Source organism: Ambystoma mexicanum, chromosome 9 (genome assembly GCF_040938575.1).
Source record: "Ambystoma mexicanum isolate Mex_15411 chromosome 9, UKY_AmexF1_1, whole genome shotgun sequence".
Taxonomy (NCBI): Eukaryota; Metazoa; Chordata; class Amphibia; order Caudata; family Ambystomatidae; genus Ambystoma; species Ambystoma mexicanum.
Window position 1 is genome coordinate 1,149,646,155 of NC_090931.1, and position 25,002 is coordinate 1,149,671,156.

The following is a 25,002-nucleotide window of genomic DNA, read 5'->3' on the forward strand; positions in this document are numbered from 1 at the left end:
CTATCAAGGACGTATCTCTTCTTTTGGCGGGGGTATTGGCTATGCGTGTTTTTCTGCATCGCGCTAGTCAGACGGTGAGTCGCACACGCTCTTTTTCCCACTGCGGGTGCCCCTGTGTATCGCACCCATTTTCGATGTCATAGTAGCCTGCGTGTCCCACGCGTACGCGTTATTCGTGTTACTGGGTGCCACCGCGTACTGCTGGAGGTTGAATCCACGCACGTAGGCTGCAGGGTTGCGTGCACAGTTTTGGGGTGCCTGAGCATTCCGTGACCCGTCACCACATCACCGGGGTCACATACAGCCTTGCAGGTGCAGGGGGGCTGTTAACATCTTGCTTCCCACCCCCTTCACCCCAATTGCCCAGGTCAATTGTGGTGTACACCTCCCATTGGCACCACTCCATCTGTGCCAGCACTACTACATCTGTGCCATGGTTGGGAGGCCACCAAAGGTGAGGGGCGCCTCACCTGGGCGTACTCCTCGTGGTGGGCGTGGTCGGGGACGTGGCCGTGGTGACCAGGGAGTAGGGGGACTCCAGGGTGTCCAGGGCAGCCACAGAGGGGGAAGAGGCAGGGGTGCGCCACTTGAGCACAATGTTGTGCCATGTGTCGGTGCAGCCATGCCACCACCCCCTGTGGTTCCGGGGGATGCAGCTCCTGCATCTGGCACTGGCACCCATATGACCCGGCAGTCCATTCCATCGACTGCCACGGGCCCAAGGGTAGTGGTAGAGTCAGGTGCAGCTGTGGACACCGCCACCCAGGCTCAGGGTCTGCCAGCGCAGGCTGCGTTGGCACATGAAGAGCCCTTGGTAGATCTCCAACAGGCCAGGGGGGAAACCATAGGGGCAGGCCGGGCTGCTCAAACCAAGACACGTGTCCCTGGGGCAGTCATGTCATCTGCTGCCCCGAACAGCCGGGTGCTGGCAAGTGCAGGGGCAGATGCACCCAACAGCACCCTGGTTGTGAGTCTGCCAACCAGGACCGTTGCGGTCAATGACCCCGCCACAGCTGATGTTGCTGCGCAGGGTCCATTAGTGGGCACCCAGCTGCCACTGACACAAGTCAGGCCTTTGGTCATCCCTCCACCTGCCACTCCCTTGGCTAAATCCACTGAACCCACTGGCGATACTGGTCAGGGCGGCATTAGCCAGCCAGGGTCTGCGCCACAGTCCAAGAGGAGGAAGTTTGCACCTGCAGCACAGGCTGGGACCCCACACACAGCCACGACCTCCTGCACGTCGAGGAAGAAGCCTTTCTGTAAGCAGGAACTGGACTTCCTCGTGGACTACGTGCGGGGCCACAGCCGTGACATGCTAGTGGGTGCCAATAGTCAGACTACGGCTGCCCAACGTGACAACCACTGGAAGCATATTGCGGAACATGTCAGTTCATTCGGCCATGAGGTGCGCACGGCGCAGGAGTGCAAAAAGCGTTGGAATGACATCAAGCGCAGCACTAAGGCCAAGCGTGCCTCAAATTACAACTTGACTCTGGTGACTGGCGGTGGGCCTGCACCAGAGGAGGAAGAACTCACTCCACATGAGGCTCTCGTTGCAGAGTTCATACCACCTGAATTGGTCGAAGGAGTAGGAGAGAAGCTGGACTTTGATGCCCAGTCCAGTGAGTGTTGATGCGTGTTTGTTGAGGACATGTGTGTTTCACTTGTGGGATGTGTTGTGCATGATTGCTGCTACATGTGACATGTACATGGTTCTGATGTGTAAGTAATGCAATGCTACCGTCATGCATGTCTCCTCTGCCTGCATGCGGGACTCCATGTAGGCATGCTCCCTTGCCCCTCCTCCGCCACTCTGCACCCCAGTTCCACCTTTGCACTGGTCTGCTTCAATCTTGCCAATGTGTACTTTCTTGTTCATGTGTCCTGTGTAGATGCTAACTTGCAGCGTAGAATCTGCCAGACATATGCCGTGTGGTACAGCCTTAGTACTCAATGCAGGGTATCTCACTTGTACTGTGCATGGGTCAGATGTCCCGCAGGGACATGAGTGCCCATTCATGCTCCATGTGAATTGCACGCATGCCCCTATGTGTCCTTGACTGGATGATCACTGTAATATAAGTCCTTGGTTACATACATTGCCTGCCATCTCATCAGCCTTCCCATGTCAACTGTGGCTCAGTCCTGCGTTGCACACATGTTTAGGCTCTGACAATCTGTGTGGCTCACAGGCCTCAGCCTGTTCAATGGCCAATGACTCTGTCCAACTCTTGTTGTGTCTTCTTCACACGTGGGCGGCCTCCGGAGTTTCCATCATGTGTCCTGCCCACTGTCCCAGCATCATTTGCAGTGTTGTAATTTGAATCACATTAAGCTGTTGATGCCAGTCAACACTGCCTGTCAATACACAGGTGTATGGTCAGCCTTTTGATACCATGCTAGGCATCCCTGCTTGGGTACTGGGGTGGAGGGGTGCTTGGCTTCTAGACAAGGTACACATTGAATGCACAATGCACGTGATGTCTGAATTTGACATTGCACTGCCTTCACATTTCCTGGCACACACCATGTAGTGCTTGTACATGTAGGTAGTGAGTGGCGTACACATTTTCTGCACTGCATAGACCCACTTCCATGGAAGCTGCCACCTTTCAACAGGTCTGATCACAGAAGCTATTCAAAGTAGACCCAGCATGCATGCCAGGTCATATGTTGTGTGTCACATGTCTGCCGGATGCCTTTGCTGTCGGTGTGTGTGTGTGTCGTGTGCTTCTGACATGTGTATTGACCTTTTTCTCTCTATTTTTCAGGTGATGATGCAATGGAGGCGGAGGATGGTGTTGTCATGCCAGACACAGGGTTGGTAACACCACATCAACCCAGCACTAGTGGGGGTCGTGGGGTGGTAGGCCACGAAAACCCCCAAGTGCTGCAGTCCATCCTGTCTCTGGCTGCCTATGAGTCCAGCCTTGATGACGACTCTGACGTCCATGTTGAGTTGGATGAGCATCAAGTCCATGTGTCAGGGGTGAGTGATTCTGATGTGGACACTCCTCTGTCTGCGACACCTGCACTGAGGGATCAGACAGTCTTGGTTCCTCTGCCCGTGGTGGATCGGGACTCGTGGTCACCCTCCACACCAGTCACTGATGTGCCTGGGACATCACGTTGACGGGGGCATGTAGTCGTGCAGCCGCAGGTGGTGCCAACACAGCGAGGACCCCCGGTCCTTGGGTCCTGCAGGGGTCATGCCCGGCAATGCGGTCGCCGCGCGCAACCGCTGTATACTGAGTAGGAGCAAGACATGACTGCCAATTCCGAACGACAGGGGGCAGCAATGGAGAACATCGCTGAGAGCATGGAGCGTGTGGCCCGATCTGTGCTCCCCACTGCTAGGCAGGTGCTTCTCCAGCAGCAGGCGGCACGTTCCACGGCCTGCTCGCTCAGGCTGGGCATGGCGGCCTCAGACAGGGCACGCCAGGCTGAAATGTCATCTCTGCGTCAAGCAATTGCTGCTCACGCAGAGGCGCACATGGATGCCCTGAGGGAGGAGTATGCTTCCCTCAGATCCACTCTGAGTGTCCTTATGATGTCCCAGAGGCAGCAGGCAGAGGAGAGGTTTGCACAGCTTGGGCGTACCATCTCGGCTGAGCTACAGGCTTGCCGGGAGGTGCAGCGGTTGTCCAGCCAGGCCTTGCAGGAGGAACTCCGTGTTACACGTGCTACCTTGCAAGAGGAAGCACGTGTATCACGTGAGGTTCTGCATGCAGACCTACGTCACATCGCCACACAGAACCAGGCTCACCCGTCCGGCAGACTTGCTGCCGACGAGGGGCAAGCTGCGGCTAGGCGTGGCCAGGCTACTGTGCCATGTCCTGCTTTCCAGGATGAGCCAGACTCGGACGACCATCTATCTCCCACATAGGTCGTGCTGTGCAGGCGTTGAGCCCATGGAGAATTTTTTTTTGGCTCAGCATCATCGCATGTGGATGTTGAGCAGCACCCTGTACCTCCCCCCTCCTGGGTGCCTCCCTTCCCCCTCAGTCGTATGTGGCCATTTTTGATTTTTCTTTTAGTTTAGTTAGTTAAGTTTCTATTTGATAATTAGTTTAAATAGGTAATGTAGGTTTTCCATAGTTACTGTAATTAGTTAATAGTTGATTTAGTTTAAAATTGCTAGTCTATTGTGCTTTCATGTGACGGTGCGGTACTTTGTGGCTTTTGAAGGCATCCACTGTCTGTTCCAGCTAGGCCCTTCAAGCTTTTCTTGTGTAAGTGTTTGCAGCTTGGGGTCCTTGACTCACATATGCCACTCCTGCCTCCCTTATCCATGGGCTCGCAAGGATGGTTCGGTGTTACAGCATTTTACACAAGGGCATTGGACTGTCATATCTGTGGCATGTCTGGTGCTGTGTGACTTGTGTTGACACCCCTAGTGGGGATGATTGATGTGTCATTGTCCACTGTTCAGCTTTTGCTAGATGGGGTGTGTCATGATTAATGTGGACATTGATTGCTATGCATTGTGTAGTATGTTTCATATCTTTCCTGTACATGTGCTTGTTGCAATTCATGCTGTAGATAGTGTTCCACACTTTGAAGGTGAAAGACGGACTGATGGTGTGATTTGTGATGTGACTCTCTGACATGGTCAAGTAATGAGATGCCTGATGAGACACACACAGATGACTTTGAAGCATTAATCATGTGTTTCATGCCCTTTCTGCAGGGGGATGAGCCTCCAGAGCACCTTTGCCAGCAGACATGGCCCATTGGACGAAGGAATTCTGGACCCGCTTGTTGGTGCCCACATGCACATGTGTGCACAAGCAGAGGCACAGTGATTGCAGACCCACATCCTAGAACTGCTGACATGTTCCAAGGATTTCCAGGCAAGGTTACCATCACAGGGGGGCCACGACACAGCAAAGCTTGCACCAGGCGAGTTGCACATGCAGGCTTAGTCACAGCACTGAGGGTGAGCTTAGACGAATATTGGTGCTGAAGCACACAATGCAGCTCAGATGTGTTTGTGGACTGATGGCTGTTGATAGTAGGGTTGTCTGGGACACATGCAGGGGCAGTGGCACATACCCTCCGGTACACCAAGGTCCATTGAGGCACTTGTATCAACCATGTAGCCTTCCGAGACATGGAAAGGGGCAGCTCACAGGGACATACAGCAAGGGACATACTCGGGTGCAGTGCATGTCTTTTCCACGTACTTGATGATAAATGCACTGCCAACTTTGTTTCGGTCATGGTGGTACGCAACTTGCTCTGTAGTCATGGCTTGCTATATGGGTCTGTCTGCTTACCCAGGGAACATTGCATGTTGTGTGAATTGTGACACATTGGTGTTCCATTTGCCACACACCTACCAGCGGCTGCCTTACTGCATTGACTGTGTATGACCCGTCACAGGGGTGATGTTATACATGGGTACGAAGAATCAACCACAGATTGTCTGTTTGTGGAGTAGTTTGTTGCTATGGGGCATGTTTGGTGTTGTGTTTTTGTGTAATTGGCACGTACAGGTTGTTGACTGTGGCTCTCTTTGCAGCACTGCAGTGCTCCTGTAACCGGACCTGAGAGTGCGCAGGCAGGAGGCCAGCACTCAAAACCAGAGCTAAGTGTCTTGTTGTTTTTCTTACGAACTGCTCTGCATAGGCTTGCTGGGGAGTGTACTGATGCATGGATGTCTGTGTGGTTCAATTTGGTATTTTTTTTTCTCCCTAATCACCCGTGATCCTATGCAATTTTGAAACCTGTACCCTCTACCCGGTGTTCCTATTTCCCGTGCCTATCCAAGCAACGTTCCCTGACCCTCTTTCCCCACTGGGGTTGCGGATGCCTGTGTAAGCCCCGAACTTGCAGGCGCCAAAACCCTAGAGGGGGTGGTTGGTTCGTACCACTCCTGAGCCTGGACTACAGAAGGCCATGACAATTATGTCCAAGTTTGTTTGGATTGTGTATGTGTACATGCAGGTTGTACATTTTCGTGCATTCCCTAGTTTCATGTGTCATTTCTCCTCCCCTCTCCTGCCACTCATTCCAGTCATCCAGTGTGTCAACACCTGTCCCGACTGCATATCCCTGAACCTCATTCCCCACCAGGGTCTCAGGGGCCTGTGTGAGTTTGACCGTGCAGGCACCCGGGACATGGTGGGGGTGGTTGTTTCGTGACACTCCCGCGCCTGTACAGGGGACCTGTGACAGTACACATCCTTTCATGGTGCATCATCCTATGTCATGTACCACACATGTCTCACATCCTGTCGTGACATTGTTTTGCTGTGCTACCTTGGTTGTTGCATCATTGTGGTAGTACTTGCTCTTTGTGAGGTACTGCTACGTCAAGTCATCTACTGGAGGGTGTTCGGGATCGTTTTTATGCCTTGGATTTTGTGATTTTGGAAATGAGTGTGGATTCTGATGGTTCAGGCATCTTTTTACACACAAGGTGGGAGATGGTGACGAAGGGTAAAGGTGATCCTGTGACCAGGTGGAATTGAGGTTTGGAGGCTCCATGACCCAGATGCAGTTGTTCAGTGGGTCATGGTCATTTGTGAGGGAGGGGGGGGGTTGTTGTTGATAGGTGCCTTGCCCTGCAGTGTGATGGGAACTCTGACATAGTAATGGTGGTATCCTATGTACATGTTGTGTTCTGCTGATCAATGCCTGTTCATGTGTTGTGTTTTCCTTTCAGGTGCGAGGGGATAGTTGTGGTTTGACATGCTAAGGTGTACACATGGTGGATGTTCACATGTGATGTGTAGAGAACACTGATGGTCACTTGAGTGCACATGCATATGTGGAGTGCATGTCCTTGCAGAACCACACACTTGCACTCTGATGCACTACATGTACTCCCACCCTTGCATATCCACGTGTACACTGTTTGCCTTCTGGTGCCCACTGTGTCCCGGCAGCACATGTTCTGTGACCGATCATGGATCCAGTACATGCCTAATTTGATGTTTGACGTGGTCTGTCACTTAGATGTGATGCTCAGGGTGTGCATCACACACAATGGCTGTTCACTGTGCTGTGCACTGAGCAGTGTGATGCAGGAGTAGGACACTGCACACATGAGCTGCAGTGTTGATTTTGCAATGCATAATGTGCATGTAGACAGGCATTCATTGTGATGTTACGTCTACGACTGTTTTAATGCATTTGGAAATGACTTATTTTGGGTGGGAGATTTTGTAGATCTGTCATTTCATCTGATTCCGGGTCAGGGAGCAGTGTCCGATGCCACTGTACATTTAGGACATGGCAATGTGTACCTTATTGTTACTGCATTGGTGTATGGGTATTGCTTGCCATGTCATGTTGATGTTTGGGAGGGTTTGAGTGACATGACAGTGATGGCCATGGCCTGTTTTGCAGGTGTGTGTGATGCACACCTTGCATGTCCGGGTCATCCGCTTCTCAGAGCAACTAGCTGGGGGTAGATTTCTCTCCGCAGCAGGGCCCTCCCCCTGGAACAGACTCCCGGCCTGACTTGAACTTGAGGGGAACCATCTCCAGTTCTGGAAGCACCTCAAGACCTTCATCTTTGCTTCTGCTTACTGTCTGCCTCTCCCTTGCAGAATTCTCCACTGGAACTGCACAGGAGCTGCAACTGGGCCACTCTCACCGACCTCGGTCCCTGGCCCAGCCACTCTCCACTTGCACTGCGTCCTGGCAACCCCTGCACTGCAGTACTGTCTCTCCATCCCTACAGCCCTCCCTTCCCAGCACTTGTCTGCACTTACCTTTGTAGTTGCCACCAGGCGACCTATGTATTATTTTTTTGGGCTACTTCCCCTGTACTGGACTCCTCCCCACCCTTCCCCTTGCACTTTTCCCATCCCCCCTACCCCTGCACTTGCACGATCTCAATGACACCTGGCCTAGTAGTACCGTTCTCTGTGTTCCCTTGTTCCCCCTCCCTGCCTCATTGCGCCTTGGAATACTTGTGTATGGCCCATATCATGTCATATGTCATATGTGTGCCTTTTGGTCACACAGGATAGCTTGTGTTTAAGTAGCTAGGGATGCAGACGATGTGGTACTTCCATGGCAACTATCTCAGGGTGGTAGGGTTGTGACAGTTGACTGTCTCTTTGTCATCATCGATTGTCACCTGGTATGTGCCAGACCTGTGTGCACTCCGCAGGGGTGGGAGTTTAGGTGAAAAATGTGGCCACAAGCTGGGTCCGGGCTTCCTCGCCACGTGCCCTGTCCCCTCCCATGGGCAGCGCCTGTGCCTGTGGTTGGGGATGTGGGGGCACCACATGTCCACCGGGACGCCCTGCCGTGTTGCAACATTGTGCGGGACACATGCTGCCACAAAGATCCTGCACAGTACTGGTGGTGCATAGAGTAGTTGCCCACCAGAGCGGTCAAGGGAGCGGAAACGTGACTTGAGCACTCCGAATGTACGCTCCACTATGCCCCTAGTTGCAATATGGGCGGCGTTGTATCTTACCTGGGGTGGTGTGGTGGGGTTCCGGATTGGCGTCATCATGTGGTTGCTCAGAGGGTAGGCACTGTCCCCTGGGGAGGTGATAATAGTTGAGATTATTAGGGTTTGGATATTTGTTTGAGTGTGACTTGCATGCATGTGCAAGGGCATTTGTACTGACCTAGGAGCCATGTGTCGCCATGCAGCCCAGCTTCCAGGGCCCGGCTCAGGGCGGACATTCTGTATATGAAACTGTCATGGGTGGAGCCAGGGTAGTTTGCATAGACAAAGGTGATGATTCCCTTTGCATCACATACCACCTGTACATTGATGGAATGCCAGTGCTTGCGGTTTCGGTAGATGTGCTCAATGGCCCTAGGTGGACGTAGGGCCACATGGGTGCAATCTATGGCACCGAGCACTTTGGGGAAGTGTGCCACCCTGAAAAAATCCAGGACAACGGCCTGCCTTTCTGCGGGTGTTCTGGGCATGTATATGTGCCTGCGGACTGAGGGGAGCGCTGTCATGATTGCCAGTACCTGGTGTAGGCAGCGTGACTGCGTGGCCTGTGAGACCCCCCCCCACTATGGCAGTGGTCCGCTGAAATGACCCAGTGGCCAAAAAATGCAGGACATTGAGCAGCTTCTCCAAGGGGCTCAATGCTTGGGAGCAAAGGGTGGGGGATGTGAGGTCATCTTCCCACTCGCTGACCAGGTCTAGGATGATATGGGGTGGAAACCTATACCTGCCATAGACCTGGTCATCAGGCATCCCAAAAAGGCTTGTCTGTGGTGCGAAAATGCATGCCCTGGCTATTCTCCTCCTCCTGCGGTGTCCCACGATCAGTGCAGCGACAAATGGGGCATTCATCGTAGCTGTATATACGCGTTTGTTGTTTGCGCGCACTTTTATGCTGTGCACGGGGACGCTTCCGCCTGCCTTCGTGTGGCAGATGCGTTGACGCCTGTGCACGTCTTTTGCCGTGCGCGGGTTTCCCGTATTCGGATACGGTCCGAGTGTCATCGCGTGTGATCGGAGGGGAGTGAGCGTACACGCAACTGGCCTGGGTACGTGTGTTTCGGGGTACGCGGGAAGTTCCACACGCGATTAGCCTGGGTATGTGTGTTCCGGGGTGCCGGGAACTTTCACACGCGATTGGTGGAAATCCACGTGTGTTCTGTCATCACGTGCAATGAGGGAAACACCTGCGCGCGTCACGTCACAGACGCGTACACGTGCTAAGGGCCTTTGGTCCAATGAAATCCCATATGCGTGCTGCCGTGCATACGCGCTAAGGGCCTTTCCTCGTATTACACGCGGACGTGCAGTTTTCCACGCGCGCTTACGCGCATGGGCCCTTTCCTCGTATTACACGCGGACGTGCAGTTTTTCACGCGTGCTGAAATGCCCATGCACGTCTGTACGCGTCACGTCACAAAGGGCGCTTGCGCTTAAGGGCATTCTGTCCAATGAAAATGCGTATGCGTGCAGACGCGCTTACACGCTAAGGGCCTTTCCTCGAATTACACGCTGACGTGCAGATTTTTCACGTGCCAAATCACTCCGTATCAAGCTGGCCACGCGTAAGCACACGGAAGACCACGCTCCTGCCCAGAAGGCTGAACTACTGCCCCCCAGAGCCCCGAGCACGCTCCCACCTGCCATCTGCTGCTGCCTGACTGCCTGCTGCCCACGTGCCCTGCCATTTGCTGCCTGCACATCAGCCAGGGGTGCTGTTGCTGTGACCACCCCTGCTGGAACCGAAGACTCCCGACTGGGATTCCATCGCTCCACAGCCCAGCCCCAGGGCCCAGTTGCCCACCCACTCCTGCCTCTGGGGTTGTCATGTCGGGGCAAACACCATCTGGGACCACTGACAACCCCCGGCCAGAGAGGCAGAGGGGCACCAGCTTCAGTGCCACCGAAGTTGGTGTCCTGGTGGAGCAAGTCCTGGGGCAGTATGATGCCCTCTTCGGAAGTTCCTGCGCCGATAAGGAAGGACGAACTCGAATCTGGACTGACATCGTGACTGCCATCAACGCGGAGGGGGTGGCAGTCCGCGATTTACAACATGTCAAGAAGCGCTGGGAGGACTTCAAATCCAGGACCCTGAACAAGGCCCGGCGCCTCTTGAAGGCAGCGGATGTCAAGGGGCACCGGGGCCACTTGTCGGAAGAACAGATGAGGGTCCTAGAACGCATATCCCCAGCGGTCCACGTCCAGGTCCTTGAGAAGCAGACCCGTCTGGAGTCGAGCGGTGAGTGTACATGCATCCTGATTGTGAGCAGTGCGTGTGGTGATTATTCAGTAGTGTGCAGGTTGCACATCTGTTTGTATGGGGTCGAGTATGGGTGGGGGTGTACAGGGCCGTGGGGCTGACACATGCGAGGGCTGTAATGTGTGAGACATGGATGGTGCTTGTGTGTGTAGGCTTGCATGCCAAATGCAGTTGTGTGGGCACACATGTTTGGATGAATGTGTATGTAAGTAGACATGTCCGTGATGTCACGCATGTATGTTGTTTTTGGCTGCATGTATCAGCACTGTGTACATGTGCATGTGTGTGTATTTGACAAGGGTGCAACAGTGATGCAACATGGATGCATGTGACAGCGGTATGTGGAAGCCTGATTGGCAGATGTGACATGGATGCCCGTCTGAACACTGCGACACTTGGCAGTGGTGTACACATGCATGCAAGTGTGGTGGTGTGTGTACATGTGTGGTGCACTTCCTGTGTTGCATGTGATGTCTGGCTCACCTTTGGCTGCTCATGCTGTTGTATGTGTATGGATGGTGGTGGCAGTTGCGGTATGGCTGTGGTATGGCTCATGTGTGCGAGTTGTAATGACATGTGTGTTGGGGATTGTGATGACATGTCTGAGGTTTGCCAATGCCACTCATGTACAACTGTCATGTGTGTATGTGTCCATTGTACAGTGCCCTGATGCCTGTGTTTTGTTTCTCCCTGTCTGCAGCGTCAACTGATGAAGAGGGCGGAGAAGGTGCTGTGGAGCACAGCGGCGGGGATCCCACCGCAAGCCGGAGACGCAAGGCCCGGCTCCCCTCCCATGTTGTCATCTCGTCGGGGAGTGAGGAGTCCGGTGCCGCGTCCCAGGCCGCAGCTGCCGGGGGGAGGTCCAAGAGGCGGAGGTTGGAGTTGGACTCCTCGGCAGCAGAAGGGGCAGCTGGGACCCCACAGGGCCCAACAGGGGAAGATGACACGGAGTCATCCAGGTTGGTGGGGGGTTTGGTGGAGGAGGAGGCCGTGCAAGCACCAGAGACAGGGTCTGGAGGTGGGGATCCCACTGGTGCTAGTGGTGCAGTGCAGGACCAGGGACAGGAGGCAGCACAGGCCGCCGCGGAGGTGCCTGTGTGCAATCCTGTCCCTGATCCTGTCACTGCATCATCTTGCACCAGCAGGGATGCCTAAGTCCAGACCCGTTTTCAGGCAGGGGATGAGCTCACGTCAACTGGCCTTCCTCTGCCTGCGGACATGGCTATCCAGGTCCGGGTTGAGCCTGTCCTGGCTGGTGTGGCGTTGCGTCAACGGGCCATGCGAGGTGACCTGCAGTCTTTTCATGAAGAGACTGCAAGTCATCTCGAATGGCTCGTTGACCACGTCAGCCTGCTGGGACAGGTCACCCAGGCCGGATTCCTCCGTCTGATGGGGCTTGCTCCGACCCCCTCCTCAACTGGACCCCCTACGCGCCAGTCGTCCTCTGTGCCATCTTCCCACCCATCAGTCACCTGGGTGCCCTGTGGAGCTGCCTCTGACGGTGCGGCCAGGCTGGTGGAGGAGGCATCCCTGCCACAGTCGGGAGTCGGACGTCCAGCAGGGGTGGCCACATCAACAACTGCACCCCAGCCGGCGGAGGATGTGCAGGCAGCAGGAGGCAGTGCACGGGCAGAGGCACAGCAGCAGCAGCAATGTGGTGGGAGCCATGAAGGCTCGGGGCCTTCAACATCGTAGGGGCAGGCATCGGCCGGAGGGCAGGAGGACCCAGGACAGAGAGTGTCTTCCGTGTGGCAGCGGTTGGGCCACGCCATAGATGCGGAGGGGCAGCGGGCGGAAGAGGCACGGCTCACAATGGTCAGGGCGGAGAACTCCATGCGGAGGGCCCTGAGGCGGGCCGAGTGCCTCGAGGCAATCCGCAGGGGTTTGGAGGTGGAGACGTCGACGGCCCTGCGGACCCTCGGGGCCATGGAGGAGGACCGCCTCCGGGACATTGAGGAGGAGTTCGATGATGCCCTGGCCCGGGACATCCACAAGTGAGCCGTGAAACTAGCCTGCTGCCCTTGTACATAGTTATGTAGGTAGTGTTAGGTTTCATTTTTGTTTTTATTTTATTTGGACCTTTCGGACATTGGCCACATTTTTGTATATAGTTTATTTTATTAGTTAGTGTAGTTAGGTAAGTTTACTTTATTTTGTTGGGATAATGGACCCTCGCTTGTTCCCATGTACATAGTTCACTGTTGGATTGTATTTTTTTTTTACTTTTTAACCATGGAGCAATGGCTTTCTTTTTTATTTCCCATTGGATTTTGTTTTGTGGACATTGACTTTGGACAACATTACTTTGGAATTTTATTTTTGGTTTTGCTTTTTTTAACGGACATGCTTCTTTTCATTTTTGTACATTCACGTTTCTGTTTCTTCATTTTTTATTCTATTTATGTTTCCTTTAATACATATTTTTTTTTGGTGAACTTCAATGTGTGGTATCTCATTGGTTTCATGCATTTCATGATATGTGTTTTGAGATTCACTGACACCCATTGGGTGTATGTGAGGGAAATGTGTTTGTTTCGGAACTTGCAATTGGTGTTCTGTGATGTAATTGCAAATTATGAGTGGGTGGATGAAATACTCGGGTGGGTGACCATAGGGACCAGGGATCTAGATTGTGATGACATGTTGGCTGGGAAACATGAGTTGGACATGGGTGGGGGTCTGCTGGCAGGTGCCCCACAGGGCTGGGGGGTGGGGGTGGTGGGAGAAATGGGTGGGGGCCTGGTGGAGGCTGTCCCTGGTGACTGGGGGGTGGGGGTGGTGGGAGACATGGGTGGGGGCCTGGTGGAGGCTGCCCCTGGTGGCTGGGGGGTGGGTGTGCTGGGAGACATGGGTGGGGGCCTGGTGGTGGGTGCCCCTGCACTGCTGGGGGGTGGGGTGGTGGTGGGAGACATGGGTGGGGGCCTGGTGGAGGGTGCCCCTGGTGAGTGGGGGGGTGGGGGTGGTGGGAGACATGGGTGGGGGCCTGGTGGCAGGTGCCCCACAGTGCTGGGGGGTGGGGGTGGTGGGGAACATGAGTTGGACATGGGTGGGGGCCTGGTGGAGGCTGCCCCTGGTGACTGGGGGGTGGGGGTGGTGGGAGACATGGGTCGGGGCCTGGTGGTGGGTGCCCCTGCACTGCTGGGGGGTGGGGGTGGTGGGAGACATGGGTGGGGGCCTGGTGGAGGCTGCCCCTGGTGACTGTGGGGGTGGGGGTGCTGGGAGACATGGGTGGGGGCCTGGTGGAGGCTGCCCCTGGTGACTGGGGGGGTGGGGTGCTGGGAGACATGGGTGGGGGCATGGTGGAGGCTGCCCCTGGTGGCTGGGGGGTGGTGGTGCTGGGAGACATGGGTGAGGGCCTGGTGGAGGCTGCCCCTGGTGACTGGGGGGTGGGGGTGCTGGGAGACATGGGTGGGGGCCTGGTGGCAGGTGCCCAACAGTGCTGGGGGGTGGGGGTGGTGGGGAACATGAGTTGCACATGGGTGGGGGCCTGGTGGCAGGTGCCCCACAGTGCTGGGGGGTGGGGTGGTGGGGAACATGAGTTGGACATGGGTGGGGGCCTGCTGGCAGGTGCCCCTGCACTGCTGGGGGGTGGGGGTGGTGGGAGACCTGGGTGGGGGCCTGGTGGAGGCTGCCCCTGGTGACTGTGGGGGTGGGGGTGGTGGGAGACATGGGTGGGGGCCTGGTGGAGGCTGCCCCTGGTGACTGGGGGGTGGGGGTGGTGGGTGACATCGGTGGGGGCCTGGTGGCAGGTGCCCCACAGTGCTGGGGGTGGTGGGGAACATGAGTTGGACATGGGTGGGGGCCTAGTGGAGGCTGCCCCTGGTGACTGGGGGGGTGGGGGTGGTGGGAGACATGGGTGGGGGCCTGGTGGAGGCTGCCCCTGGTGACCGGGAGGGTTGGGGTGGTGGGAAACATGGGTGGGGGCCTGGTGGTGTGTGCCCCTGCACTGCTGGGGGGTGGGGGTGGTGGGAGACATGGGTGGGGGCCTGGTGGAGGCTGCCCCTGGTGACCGTGGGGGTGGGGGGGTGGGGGGGCTGGGAGACATGGGTGGGGGCCTGGTGGAGGCTGCCCCTGGTGACTGGGGGGGTGGGGGTGCTGGGAGACATGGGTGGGGGCCTGGTGGAGGCTGCCCCTGGTGGCTGGGGGGGTGGGGGTGCTGGGAGACATGGGTGAGGGCCTGGTGGAGGCTGCCCCTGGTGACTGGGGGTGGGGGTGCTGGGAGACATGGGTGGGGGCCTGGTGGCAGGTGCCCCATAGTGCTGGGGGGTGGGGGTGGTGGGGAACATGAGTTGCACATGGGTGGGGGCCTGCTGGCAGGTGCCCCACAGTGCTGGGGGGTGGGGGTGGTGGGGAACATGAGTTGGACATGGGTGGGGGCCTGGTGGCAGGTGCCCCACAGTGCTGGGGGTGGGGGTGGTGGGGAACATGAGTTGGACATGGGTGGGGGCCTGCTGGCAGGTGCCCCACAGTGCTGGGGGGTGGGGGTGGTGGGGAACATGCGTTGGACATGGGTGGGGCCTGCTGGCAGGTGCCCCACAGTGCTGGGGGTTGGGGGTGGTGGGGAACATGATTTGGACATGGGTGGGGGCCTGCTGGCAGGTGCCCCACAATGCTGGGGGGTGGGGTGCTGGTAGACATGGGTGGGGGCCTGGTGGAGGCTGCCCCTGGTGACTGGGGGGGTGGGGGTGGTGAGAGACATGGGTGGGGGCCTGGTGGAGGCTGCCCCTGTTGACTGTGGGGGTGGGGGTGCTGTGAGACATGGGTGGGGGCCTGGTGGAGGCTGCCCCTGGTGACTGGGGGGTTGGGGGTGGTGGGAGACATGGGAGGAGGCCTGGTGGAGGCTGCCCCTGGTGACTGGGGGGGTGGGGGTGGTGGGAGACATGGGTGGGGATCCTGGTGGCAGGTGCCTCACAGTGCTGGGGGGTGGGGTGGTGGGGAACATGAGCTGGACATGGGTGGGGGCCTGCTGGCAGGTGCCCCTGCACTGCTGGGGGGTGGGGGTGGTGGGAGACATGGGTGGGGGCCTGGTGGAGGCTGCCCCTGGTGACTGTGGGGGTGGGGTTGCTGGGAGACATGGGTGGGGGCCTGGTGGAGGCTGCCCCTGGTGACTGGGGGGGTGGGGGTGCTGGGAGACATGGGCGGGGGCCTGGTGGAGGCTGCCCCTGGTGGCTGGGGGTGGGGGTGCTGGGAGACATGGGTGAGGGCCTGGTGGAGGCTGCCCCTGGTGACTGGGAGGGTGGGGGTGGTGGGAGACATGGGTGGGGGCCTGGTGGAGGCTGCCCCTGGTGACTGGGGGGGGTGGGGGTGGTGGGAGACATGGGTGGGGGCCTGGTGGAGGCTGCCCCTGGTGACTGGGGTGGTGGGGGTGGTGGGAGACATGGGTGGAGGCCTGGTGGAGGCTGCCCCTGGTGACTGTGGGGGTGGGGGTGCTGGGAGTCATGGATGGGGGCCTGGTGGAGGCTGCCCCCGGTGGCTGGGGGTGGGGGTGCTGGGAGACATGGGTGGGGGCCTGGTGGTGGGTGCCTCTGCACTGCTGGGGGGTGGGGGTGGTGGGAGACATGGGTGGGTGCCTGGTGGAGGCTGCCCCTGGTGACTGGGGGGGTGGGAGACATGGGTGGGGGCCTGGTGGCAGGTGCCCCACAGTGCTGGGCGGTGGGGGTGGTGGGGAACATGAGTTGCACATGGGTGGGGGCCTGCTGGCAGGTGCCCCACAGTGCTCAGGGGTGGGGGTGCAGGGGGAACATGAGTTGGATATGGGTGGGGGCCTTCTGGCAGGTGCCCCAAAGTGCTGGGGGGTGGGGGTGGTGGGAGACATGGGTCGGGGCCTGGTGGAGGCTGCCCCTGGTGACTGGGGGGTGGGGGTGGTGGGAGACATGGGTGGAGGCCTGGTGGAGGCTGCCCCTGGTGACTATGGGGGTGGGGGTGCTGGGAGACATGGGTGGGGGCCTGGTGGAGGCTGCCCCTGGTGGCTGGGGGGTGGGGGTGGTGGGAGACATGGGTGGGGGCCTGGTGGTGGGTGCCCCTGCACTGCTGGGGGGTGGGGGTGGTCGGGAACATGAGTTGCACATGGGTGGGGGCCTGCTGGCAGGTGCCCCACAGTGCTGAGGGGTGGGGGTGGTGGGGAACATGAGTTGGACATGGGTGGGGGCCTTCTGGCAGGTGCCCCAAAGTGCTGGGGGGTGGGGGTGGTGGGAGACATGGGTGGGGGCCTGGTGGAGGCTGCCCCTGGTGGCTGGGGGGTGGGGGTGGTGGGAGACATGGGTGGGGGCCTGGTGGAGGCTGCCCCTGGTGACTGGGGGGTGGGGGTGGTGGGAGACATGGGTGGAGGCCTGGTGGAGGCTGCCCCTGGTGACTATGGGGGTGGGGGTGCTGGGAGACATGGGTGGGGGCCTGGTGGAGGCTGCCCCTGGTGGCTGGGGGGTGGGGGTGGTGGGAGACATGGGTGGGGGCCTGGTGGTGGGTGCCCCTGCACTGCTGGGGGGTGGGGGTGGTGGGAGACATGGGTGGGGGCCTGGTGGAGGATGCCCCTGGTGACTGGGGGGGTGGGGGTGGTGGGAGACATGGGTGGTGGCCTGGTGGCAGGTGCCCCACAGTGCTGGGGGGTGGGGTGGTGAGGAACATGAGTTGGACATGGGTGGGGGCCTGGTGGCAGGTGCCCCACATTGCTGGGGGGTGGGGGTGGTGGGAGACATGGGTGGGGGCCTGGTGGAGGCTGCCCCTATCGGCTGGGGGTGCAGGGGGACATGCGTTGGTGGGCAGTAGTGCAAGTTGACATGTGGGTTGGCTGGGGGGCATGGCCATGGTGGATAGGGTGCCTGCAGGACATGTGCAGGGTAGGCCCCTGTGATGTGAGCCACCTGCAGGGGCCGTGGAGGGTGTAGAGGGAACACCTGGGAGGACCCACACGTGCAATTCACATGTGGTGCTCCCCGCGCACCCCTGAAATACAGGTACCCTGCTGAAATCGCGTGTGGAACTTCACGCGCACCCCTGAAATACACGTACCCTGCGGAAATCGCGTGTGTAACTTCCCCTGCACCCTGAAATACACGTACCCTGCTGAAATCGCGTGTGGAACTTCACGCGCACCCCTGAAATACACGTACCCTGCGGAAATCGCGTGTGTAACTTCCCCTGCACCCTGAAATACACGTACCCTGCTGATATCGCGTGTGGAACTTCACGCGCACCCCTAAATACACGTACCCTGATGGAATCGCGTGTGGAACTTCCCGCGCACCCCTGAAATACACATACCCTGCTGATTTCGTGTGTGAGACTTCCCCCGCACCCCGAAATACACGTACCCTGCTGAAATCGCGTGTGGAACTTCACGCGCACCCCTGAAATACAAGTACCCTGCGGAAATCGCGTGTGTAACTTCCCCTGCACCCTGAAATACACGTACCCTGCTGATATCGTGTGTGGAACTTCACGCGCACCCCGGAATACACGTACCCTGATGGAATCGCGTGTGGAACTTCACGCGCACCCCTGGAATACACGTTCCCTGCTGATTTTGCATGTGAAACTTCCCCCGCACCCCGAAATACACGTAACCTGATGGAATTGCGGTTGGAACTTCCCACGCACCCCTGAGATACGCGTACCCTGCTCGCACTGGCCCAATCGCGTGTGGAAATTCCCGCGCACCCCTGGAATACACGTACCCTGATGGAATCGCGTGTGGAACTTCCCGCGCACCCCTGGAATATACGTACCCTGCTGATTTCGCGTGTGAAACTTCCCCTGCACCCCGAAATACACGTACCCTGATGGAATCGTGTGTGGAACTTCCCGCACACCCCTGGAATACACGTACCCTGCGGAAATCGCGTGTGTAACTTCCCGCGTGCCCCCGAAATACACGTACCCCGCTCAATCGCGTGTGTGACTTCCCGCGCACCCCTGTTATACACGTACCCCGCTCAATCGCGTGTGTAACTTCCCGTGCACCCCCGAAATACACGTACCCCGCTCAATCGCGTGTGTGACTTCCCGCGCACCCCTGTTATACACGTACCCCGCTCAATCGCGTGTGTTACTTCCCGCGCACCCCCGAAATACACGTACCCCGCTCAATCGCGTGTGTAACTTCCCGCGCGCACCCTAAATAGACGTACCCCGCTCATTCGCGTGTGTAACTTCCCGCACGCCCCCGAAATACACGTACCCCACTCAATCGCGTGTGTAACTTCCCGCGCGCCCCCGAAATACACGTACCACTCTCAATCGCGTGTGTGACTTCCCGCGCGCCCCCGAAATACACGTACCCCGCTCGCACAGGCCAAATTGCTGTATGTTGCCACTTTTGTGATGCGCTGGGACTCTACCGCCTGCCTTCGTGTGGCGGACGTGTTTCAGCTTGTGCGTGTCTTTGGCTGTGCGTGGCTTTGCCCTATTCAATTCCATGAATACGTGTGGTTCGAGTGCGTGTGGGCGTTCCGTCTGCTTCCCTGCAGTACATCCCCAGTTACGCCCTTATTTTCGCGCGTTGTTCCCCATTCCGCGCGTTATTCTCCGTGTCCCGCCCACTTTCTGGTGTATGCGCCGAGGATGTGCGCTTTCACTGTGCGCGTCGCGCACGCCTTTCGGGATGTTGCAGTGACTTGTGCGCCATGCACGGGTTTGGCGCACATCCCGAGGTGTACACGCGCAGGGACTTCCATGAATCGCACGCGTGCGCGTGCGCCTGTTTTTTTCCGCTTGCGCCTGCTTGCGCCTGCTTGCGCGAAGATTTTCGGCGCACGTTTGTTCCATGAATCGGCCCCTTAGTGTGGGTCTGTTTTTGGTTGGTCATGCCAAATGTGCTTTAGATATCTGTGTCCAGAGGGGATCCTTTGTGCCCATAATGGGAGCATGCGTTTGGTCAGAATTGTAATATATAAGTTGGTTGGAGATGTGTAGCATTCTGATGTTTAATGTGTTGTGTGGGCTGTTCAATTTTCTTGTGTTGGTGGCTTAGATGGTAGGTATCATTTGTGTTGGAACATTGAAGTTAAGTGAGTTGGTGCTGGTAGAGGTCATTGGAGACCAAAATGGGCTTTTCGAGCATTCCTTAAAGTGTAGCCATATCGACATCCTGTTAGTTAGGCATCTCAGGTAGGGTAATTGTGAGCAGTCCTAACGTATACTCGGCATGGCTTTGTGTTCCTTGCAGCTGACATCGTGCAGTGCCTGGCTCTTAATGACAATGGAGAAAGATGGAGAGAAAAACAAAGGATCAGTGGAGTGAAAGTGCTCTAGGGGAGTATTCCTCTGGGGTGACCTAGGAGCAGTATTACAGTGGAGAAAAATTCGGGATGGGCCCCTAGGAGTTAAATTACACTGGGCAATCATGGCCAATATTACGGTGAAAGACACTGGAGCAAATTCCAGGAGGCAGAATTGTAGTGATTAATCTAGAAGCAGAACTGAAATGTCACATTGGAGAAAAATCATTGGGATAACTAGGAGCTGAATTGCGGTTGATCTGCCATGACCTATTAAGCATACGGTAGAACGATAAGTAGGATAGTAAGAGGCACAATAAATCATAATTTTCTTTGCATTTGCCATGTAATGCATTCCATGACACAGCAAGAGATGTAAAATGCATTACAAGGCGTAGCAGTCATAACAAATCATTGGATTTCATAGGAAGGCATGAAAAGGCCTAACGAGGCAAATACACCATGTTGTCCTTACACATTCTAAGCCCTCCTCTCTCTATCTCTCCCTATCTCTCTCTCTATCTCTCTCTCTCACTCACTCTCTCTCTCTCTCTCTCTCTTATAGATTCATAGTACACTGTGAGGTGAGACTGAGAAGGGACTGACTGAAATACCACCCAGTACGCCCTGCTAAGTGCTAAATGTTATGAGAGGCATACACTTTTTGTTTCGGAGAAAAGGCTGTATGCAAACCTCAATGTAACTTGTGCAGACTCTGTGCTCAGCATGGCCAGTTCGAGCACATTGAGCAAAGAACAGTGTTTATTAGGTGTTTATCAGGCGAGCAGGCTAGGGGCCAAAATCCCTTACTATTTCCATAGAAGTCTACCCTAGTGTCTCCAACCAACAGCGTTCAAATTTTTCTCGTAGAGCAAACATAAACATAAGCTAAAATGAATGCAATCACCTCCCCACAGCTGGTCTTGAACCAGCTCCACAGCTTCAGTTTCAGAATGTTGCAAAAACCCAGCAGGGGTTATTCCTGGGGCAGCTGATGAGATGAAGAGCTGGGCAGATTGCAGGTGGTACGATGATTCCTCAAAGTGCCCCACAAAGTATGGTGCACTATACCCTGACAGCAGCTGGAAGGTAAACAGAAGCATACTGACAGTTAAAGAAATAATGGGGGAATTAGGGATGGGGGAATTAGGATTTGTGATCTACTAACACTGAATCCCAGATTTGTACACTTTATAGCCCCATACTAGGCACCTAATCTGCAAGGTCACAATGCAAAGCTCCGATCAAAAGCTAAGTAAATCATGTAATAGGACTGTAGTTCTGAAGGGTTGTTCTTCCCCAACAGAAAGGAATGTGAAGACTGCCCAAATAACATCATCTGCAAGCATTCATCTAGATTCCGCTTTTCTCATAGGTTACATAGCATGGCAATACAATGATGGTGATTGTTAGGCAGAATTATATGCAGTACCTTTTGGGAGCACCACACACAATTAAGACTAGAAGTGACAGTACAAATTCACCTTTGGTACAAGCCTGTAGTACACAGTAAAGTGGTAGCGATGGCTGAGCAGCCAGACCTATCTCAAGAGCAAGTGAGCAGTATCAATAGTTACACAAAGGACAGCAATGACTATGATTCAAACAAACACTGACCCAAGGTTTCTGAGTAAAAGAATATACATTTATTTACACATCAGTTGTATAACATTTCACTTAAGTAAAGCAGTTGAAAAACCACACTATTAATACACCACACCACTCCCAATAGATTCTGGAAAAGTGAATCTCAAAAATGAAGTGTGAGCAAAATGGCACTCCAACAATTTTAAAAGGGAGGGAAAGACAAAGTTAGATACGAATTGAGCAGCACCAACAGGTAAGTAAGCAGGGCAATCTAGAAAGAGGAACTACAGTGATGGAATCAAATCAAAAAGGCTTAGGGCCAAAGTTAATAGGACAAAAGTATTTTGCTCAGTGGTCAAAGTGTACGAAAAGAAGTAGTGGAACTATGTTCCCTGCTGGCCTGCACCCACTCCCCACAAACCCCATCCCCACGTCCCCTCCCACACACAATACACACCCCCAAACACTTGTACCTGCTGTTTAAGGGAATGTTCAGTGCAGAGCACTGAAAGTGCAAGTTTCAACTTCTTCCTACACTTTTATTTTAAAACAAAACCATTCCGGAACGGTTTCTTTTTAAAATAAAAGTATAGGAGCTGTAAAAGATAATTTTAAAAAGTAGAGGGGCACCGCTCCCGACTGCGCCCGCTCACTTCGACCACTGCTTTTGCTCAAGATCACACAGTTCAGGGTAGTTTGTGGTTAAGTCTTTGCCAAGAGTTCTGGATGAAGGTGGTAGGCAGAAAAGTTAGTTTAAAGAGTAGAGAAGGACAAGTCCTCAGTTTGGCAAAACGTTTCACACACCTTCACCGCGGCTGGACAAAACGAACAACCGGATTTGCACAGTACCTTTAAATGGAGAAGAAGCTGTTGCTGAGGCGGACGTTCCTGGTAGGTCCTGCAGGCTCACGGTTCCTGAAGCGACTGTCGGACTGACATGAAGTAGGAAAACTGCAGGGTCCTGCACTGCCCAGGGAAGAAACAAGCAGCAGAGCAAAGCAACAAATAAAAGGTGCGCTCCTTAAAACCGAAGCAGTTTCTGACCTTCCTGGATATCCGGTTCACTGTAGCTGTGTACAGCAAATTAGACCAGAGGAGGGAGTCCTGGCTTGCAGTTTGGGTGAACTGGTTGGTCCCACCAGTTCAGGGGAAGAAGATTCCTGGTAGATCTTCTCTGTCGTTGGAGTCTGAAGATTCGGACCTGCAGCTGGGCTTCACCAGTTCAGTCATTGTAGGGATCCTCTTCTGTCAGCTCCTCGTCGGTTCTTTCATTCCAGTGGTGACTCTGCTTTTCCAATCCCAGAGACCTGCTTTTTATGCAGTTTTCCCCATTCACACAGCCCGGCTGTCAATCACACAGCAGGGTGGCTGTCCTGGCGGGACAGTCACCTAGCCAATCAAACAGGAGTGCGACTTGGGTTACCAAGGGAACCCATGGCAGGGGTCCTAAAACCCTTCCCTCACATCCTGCCTACCCAGACTCTCAGGCACCTAAGGAGGGCTTCTGCAGAGAAGCCCGGGAAAAGACGGTGAACAAAGGAACCAAACCTGGTTTGGCGCGCAGAGTAAAACACGAGAAAGACATTGTCAAAAAGAAATGGTGAATAAACCCAGCCAGAATCGTATAAAAACATATATGGTCCAGCGGGTTTAAGTTTGAGGCTACCAAGATAGCCTAAAACAATACCAAGGTTATTTAAGATAACCGCGGTAGGAAAAATAAGGTAGTTACCACTGCCACCAGCCACGTCTTGATGAAAAGGGAGAAAAACAATGCTCCAAGAAAAACAGACAAAAAGGGATAAGTATTAACCCTTTCCAGTACTCTATGTAAGATAGTTTGCACTGGGTCTGTGGATTTTTAAAGAGACTAATAAAGTCAATGGCAACTTTACATGTTCTGAGAGACAGTAGTCAGTCCCATATATTGGAGTCTGAGTTGGGAAGTCTAAAAGACAACCCTTTGTCACTGCACTGAACGTGCTGTGTAACACACAGTAAAAAGATGATGCCTATGGAGTAGGTGAGGCTCCACAGTCTATGAACACAAGAATGTTAAAACACACACAGCAAAACACATGTAAGAGTGGGAAAAAAGGCTCGCACTCTTACCAGGTGAAAAAAAGAAATCTTAGAAATCCAACAAAGCTGCTGAGGGACTTGGTAGTTAAGGGAAATTAGCCATTCTGAAGAATTCTCCCTAACAGTGATGAAACTGGTGTACCTCCAGCAAAGAGAATCGAGGGAGCATTATGCCTAACATTCTTTATCATACACAGAACAGGGACATTGTGAGTAGCAGTACAACTTTCATTAACACAACAACTATGACAAAGCATGTAGCACAGTAAGATAAGGACATTAAGAATGTCTTGAAGTGGCTGGTGGAGGCCCTCCCAGCGGCCTGTAATAATGAATGAAACTTTTCTATTATGTCTTGGAACTGTAGGGGTTTTAACCATCTTTTCTCCCCAGCAGGCTCATTGTCTACAGTTACTAAGCATCCATGCTTCTGTTTGCAGGAAACGTGGTTGACCTCTCAAGTGGGATTGAACGGGTTTACCTTATATCAATCCTTTGCTAATAAGGGACTTTCGGGGGAGTCCCTATGGAGGGCTGATGGTGGGAGTTATCCATAGTGTGAAATCTCATCGAATTGAGACTAAGTTGGACACATTTCTTGTTGCTGTGGAATTTTAATTACGAGTTGCTGAGCGCAAAGAAAATATTTTGTTAATCACTTTCTATTTCCTCCCGGGTGCGCCTCAAAATGAAATCATGCAAGAATCCCTCTATGAGATTATGATTAGTTGGTCCCTCAAGCAGGGAAACAAATGTATGGTCATCATGGGGGATTTCAATGTCCACATTCTGGGAGGGAAATTTTCTTCAAGTAACCCTTTATTAATTCCCGAGAACAACATACGGCATAAGAGAATAGATCCTGTGGGTCTGCAATGGTTGAGTTTCTTCAAACACTGGGATATGGAAATGATAAATGGAAGATCAAGGTGTGATAATCCTGGTAAAGAAACTTGGGGAAATGGTATGTGTAAGAGCACTATGGATCATACCTTTGTCACTTCAGAACTGGCTACATATGTCAAAGATTTCGAAGTAATGGATAATAATTGGAGTGACCATGCTTTACTCTCATTGACATTATCCCTGTATAATTCTGAGCATACTTCAAAATCACTGGGGAATATGAGGGTAAATCATGCGGCCACTCGAATTACTTGGTCAGAGAAAATATTCTGTATTCTGCCCCGGCCATAGGGAAGTTGTATCATCCGGATACAAACACCCTTCAGGAAATGACTATTGAGAACATTGAAAATTGGATATCTGCATTTTCTATTAAACACACTACGGCCAATGTGGGGTAGCTTGGGCTGACCAACGGAAGACTAAAGGGATTGATGCGGAAATTAGGGATGCTAAAAGAGAGTTGAGAAGCATAATTCAAAAAGCAAAGAATATATGTCCAACCTTAGTCTCCTTTC